A 5929-nucleotide genomic window follows, 5' to 3' on the forward strand; every position below is an offset into this window, starting at 1 on the left:
TGCCTCCGGCGGTGTACCGGGATGGTGCAATGAATCAAGAGTTACATGTATGAAAAATAATGCATGGTGTCTTTGCCACAAATACGATGTCAACTACATGATCATGCAATGGCAATATGACAAAAGTAATGTATGTCATGAATATGATGATGGAAGTTGCATGGCAATATATCTCGGAATGGCTATGGAAATGCCATGATAGGTAGGTATGGTGGCTGTTTTGAGGAAGATATAAGAAGGTTTATGTGTGATAGAGCGTACCGTATCACGGGGTTTGGATGCACCAGCGAAGTTTGCACCAACTCTCAAGGTGAGAAAGGGTAATGCACGGTACCGAAGAGGCTAGCAAAGGCGGCAAGGTGAGAGTGCGTATAATCCATGGACTCAACATTAGTCAAAACAACTCATATACTTATTGCAAAAAATTTAGAAGTCATCAAAAACCAATTACTACGCGCATGCTCCTAGGGGGATAGATTGGTAGGAAAAGACCATCGCTCGTCCCCGACCGCCACTCATAAGGATGCACAAGCCAGGTACACTTCATGTTTCAAATTTGTTACACAACTTTAACCATACGTGCATGCTACGGGACTTGCAAACTTCAACACAAGCATTTATCAAATTCATAATTACTCAACTAGCATGACTTTGATATTATCACCTCCATATCTCAAAACAATTATCAAGCATCAAACTTATCTTAGTATTCAACACACTCATAAGAAAGTTTCACATATCTTGAATACCAAGTATATTAATATCAAGCAAATTACCATGCTATTTAAGACTCTCAAAATAATCTAAGTGAAGCATGAGAGATCAATAGTTTCTTTAAAACAAATCCACCACCGTGCTCTAAAAGATATAAGTGAAGTACTAGAGCAATAACAAAAACTACTCTGAAAGATATAAGTGAAGATCAAGGAGTAGTCGAATAATTATGCAACTATGCGAAGACTCTCTCATTTAATAATTTCAGATCTTGATACTTTATTCAAACAGCAAGCAAAGCTAAACAAAACTACATTACAAGGATAGCACAACTCATGTGAAGAAGCAAAAACTTAGGCTCAACCGATACTAACCGATAGTTGTTGAAGAAGAAAGGTGGGATGCCTACTGGGGCATCCCCAAGCTTAGATGCTTGAGACTTCTTGAAATATTATATTGGGGTGCCTTGGGCATCCCCAAGCTTGAACTTTTGTGTCTCCTTAGTTCCTCTCATATCATGGTTTCTCTTTTTATCAAAACCTTCATTCACAACAAACTTAACAAGAACTCGTGAGATAGGTTAGTATAAACCAATGCAAAACCTTATCATTTTCTACTGTAAAAAATCACTTAAATAATTATTCAACATTGCATACTAAATGCCTCTGAATATTTAATACTCCTATCCTCAAATAGAATCATTAAACAAGCAAACATATGCAAACATAACAACAATCTGCCAAAACAGTACAGTCTGTAAAGAATGCAAGATTCATCATACTTCCCTAACTCCAAAAATTATGAACTAAAATTCACAATGTAATAAATTTATCAGAGCTCAATATGCAAAAAGATTCAACATTATACCACTCTCTGACTTTTCTAGGGACTTTTTGCAACAGCGGTAAACTTTCTGTTTTCAAACAGCAACATGTATACTAGCAAAATAAGCATGGCAAAGGCTATCCTTGGCTTTTTATTGAAACTAAAGATGCAAAACATCATTCTAAATAACAGCAAGCAAATACTAACAAGAGAAAATGATGCTCCAAGCAAAACACATATCATGTGGTGAATAAGAATATAGCTCCAAGTAAAGTTACCGATGAACAAAGATGAAAGAGGGGATGCCATCCAGGGCATCCCCAAGCTTAGGCTCTTGGTTGTCCTTGAATATTACCTTGGGGTGCCTTGGGCATCCCCAAGCTTAGGCTCTTGCCACTCCTTATTCCATAATCCATCGAATCTTTACCCAAAACTTGAATACTCCACAACACAAAACTCAACAGAAAACTCGTAAGCTCCGTTAGTATAAGAAAATAAAACCACCACTTAGGTATTGTAATGAACTCATTCTAAATTCATATTGGTCTAATATCTACTGTATTCCAACTTATATATGGTTCATACCCTTCAATACTACTCATAGATTCATCAAAATAAGCAAACAACACATAGAAAACAGAATCTGTCAAAAACAGAACAGTATGTAGATATCTGTATCAAACGTATACTTATGGAACTCCAAAACTCCTACAAAATTAGGAAGTCCTAAGTAATTCGTGTACCAATCCAGAGCAAAAAGAATCAGATCAGAAGCACATTTCTGTGAATTAACAAAACTAATTTACTGGGTGCAAAAGTTTCTGATTTTCAGCATGATCAACACAACTATCACCGTAAGCCATCCTAAAGGTCTTACTTGGCACTTTATTGAAACAAAAGCTATAAAACATGATTACTACAGTAGCATAATCATGTGGACACACAAAAACAGTAAGGATAAATATTGGGTTGTCTCCCAACAAGCGCTTTTCTTTAATGCCTTTCTAGCTAGGCATGATGATGACAATGATGCTCACATAAAAGATAAGAATTGAAACATAACGGGAGCATCATGAAGCATATGACTAGCACATTTAAGTCTAACCCACTTCCTATGCATAGGGATTTTGTGAGCAAACAACTTATGGGAACAATAATCAACTAGCATAGGAAGGTAAACAAGCATAGCTTCAAAATTTAAGCACATAGAGAGGAAACTTGATATTATTGCAATTCCTACAAGCATATATTCCTCCCTCATAATAATTTTCAGTAGCATCATGAATGAATTCAACAATATAACCAGCACCTAAAGCATTCTTTTCATGATCTACTAGCATAGAAAATTTACTACTCTCCACATAAGCAAAATTCTTCTCATTCGGAATAGTGGGAGTATCATAAGAGACTTGAACACTAACAATTGTTTCCACATTAAAAGGGTAATGTTCAGAAAAAGGGTAATCATAATCATGACAAGATTTGTAAATATAATCATCACTACTTTTTATAGCATAAGTTTCATCACAATAATCATCATAAGTAGCAACTTCGTTCTCATCATAATCGATTGAAACCTCTCCCAAGATAGTGGAATCACTAAATAAAGTTGACACTCTTCCAAATCCACTTTCATATTCATCACAATAAAATTCAACATCCTCCAAAATAGTGGGATCACTACTTCCTAAAGTTGACTCTCTTCCGAACCCACTTTCATCAATATAATCATCATAGGTAGGAGGCATGCTATCATCATAACAACTTTGCATATCAAAACTTGGGATGCTAAAAATATCATCTTCATTAAACATAACATCCCTAAGCTTGGGACAAACATTAATTCCAGCAAATATATTCTCAAATATTTCATCCCAATCAAACATAGCTTCCCCAAGCTTGGGCCCTTTCATATCATAAGCATAATCACTCTCATCATTAAAAATATTGATAGCACCAATAGTATAGCAATTATCATCATCACAATGAGTAGTAGGAGCAACATCATTTGGGAGGGATACCTTTCTACCTTTGTTGCTCCTTCTTTTCTTCTTCTTCTTCACATTATGTGTGGGTTCAACCTTCCTCTTTGAGCTCCTTATTGATGAGATTGGTTGAATAGAAGGCTCCTCCTCGTTACCTGATTCATCATAAGAAATAATAGGAGGAGATTGGGAAGTCTCTTCCCTTTCATTAGTATTCTCTTCATCTTCTATTTACTTTCTTTTTTTTTATGTAATTGGCAATATAAGGATTTTCAATGCAATTCTCCGCACAATATATATAAATTTTCTCTAGATCAAAATGAAGAACTTTATCAAAGGAAAATTTTGGAATATCCTTAGTTATACGTTTCATTTCTTCATAACCCAAAAGAAGGCTAAGCTCTTTATGATGCTCAAGGGTAATCAAATTATCACAATATTTGGAAACGACTTGATCATGAAACAAATAGCATTGGAGCTTTAAATGACCATGTTCATTGCAAAGTTCACAAGGGGCGCGAAAAATATTGAATCTTTCAGCACATTCATCTAGCTCTTCTTGTAAAAATTTGGTTTCTAATTACTTATGCCTCTTGCAATAAATATCTTCTCTATTTGGTGTATTCATGCAAACATGCACTCCACAAAATTTGACATGCTCATAAGAGATATTTTCATCATAACTAGTGCAACCATCATTAGCATCATGGATATTCAAAGAATTCGTACTAACAACATTGCAATCATGCTCATCATTCAAAGATTTAGTGCCAAACAATTTAGAGATTTCTTCTTCTAGCACTTGAGCACAATTATCCTTTCCATCATACTCACAAAAGATATTAAAAAGGTGAAGCGTATGAGACAAACTTAACTCCATTTTTTTGTAATTTTCTTTTATAAACTAGACTAGTGCTAAAACAAGAAACAAAAAGATTCGATTGCAAGATCTAAATATATACCTTCAAGCACTCACCTCCCCGGCAACGACGCCAGAAAAGAGCTTGATGTCTACTACACAACCTTCTTCTTGTAGACATTGTTGGGACTGCAAGTGCACAGGTTCGTAGGACAGTAGCAAATTTCCCTCAAGTGGATGACCTAAGGTTTATCAATCCGTAGGAGGCGTAGGATGAAGATGGTCTCTCTCAAACAACCCTGCAACCAAATAACAAAGAGTCTCTTGTGTCCCCAACACACCCAATACAATGGTAAATTGTATAGGTGCACTAGTTCGGCGAAGAGATGGTGATACAAGTGCAATATAGATAGTAGATATAGGTTTTTGTAATCTGAAATAATAAAAACAGCAAGGTAACTAATGATAAAAGTGAGCGTAAACGGTATTGCAATGATAGGAAACAAGGCCTAGGGTTCATACTTTCACTAGTGCAAGTTCTCTCAACAATAATAACATAGATAGATCATATAACAAGCCCTCAACATGCAACAAAGAGTCACTCTGAAGCCACTAATAGCGGAGAACAAACGTAGAGATTATGGTAGGGTACGAAACCTCCTCAAAGTTATTCTTTCAGATCAATCTATAAAAGAGTTCGTACTAGAATAACACCTTAAGACACAAATCAACCAAAACCCTAATGTCACCTAGATACTCCATTGTCACCTCAAGTATCCGTGGGCATGATTATACGATATGCATCACACAATCTCAGATTCATCCAACCAACACAAAGTACTTCAAAGAGTTCCCCAAAGTTTCTACCGGAGAGTCAAGAACGTGTGCCAACCCCTATGCATAGGTTCCCAATGTCACGAAACCCGCAAGTTGATCACCAAAACATACATCAAGTGGCACATGATATCCCATTGTCACCACAGATAATCACGGCAATACATACATCAAGTGTTCTCATAAAAGACTCAATCCGATAAGATAACTTCAAAGGGGAAACTCAATTCATCACAAGAGAGTAGAGGGGGAGAAACATCATAAGATCCAACTACAATAGCAAAGCTCGGGATACATCAAGATCGTGCCATAGAGGAACACGAGAGAGAACACGAGAGAGAGAGATCAAACACATAGCTACTGGTACATACCCTCAGCCCCGAGGGTGAACTACTCCCTCCTTGTCATGGATAGCGCCGGGATGATGAAGATGGCCACCGGTGATGGGATCCCCCTCCGACAGGGTGCCGGAACGGGCTCCCGAGAGGTTTTTGGTGGCTATAGAGGCTTGCGGCGGCGGAACTCCCGATCTATCTTCTATTCTGGAAGTTTTAGGGTACAAGAGTATATATGGGTGCAGGGGGTACGTCGGAGGAGGTACGGGGGCCCCACGAGGTAGGGGGCGCGCCCGGGGGGGGCGCCTCCACCCTCGTGGGCAGCTCGTATCTCCCCTGACGTGCACTCCAAGTTCCGTGGGTTGCTTTCCTTCCAA

Source organism: Triticum aestivum, chromosome 4B (assembly GCF_018294505.1).
Source record: "Triticum aestivum cultivar Chinese Spring chromosome 4B, IWGSC CS RefSeq v2.1, whole genome shotgun sequence".
Classification (NCBI taxonomy): domain Eukaryota; kingdom Viridiplantae; phylum Streptophyta; class Magnoliopsida; order Poales; family Poaceae; genus Triticum; species Triticum aestivum.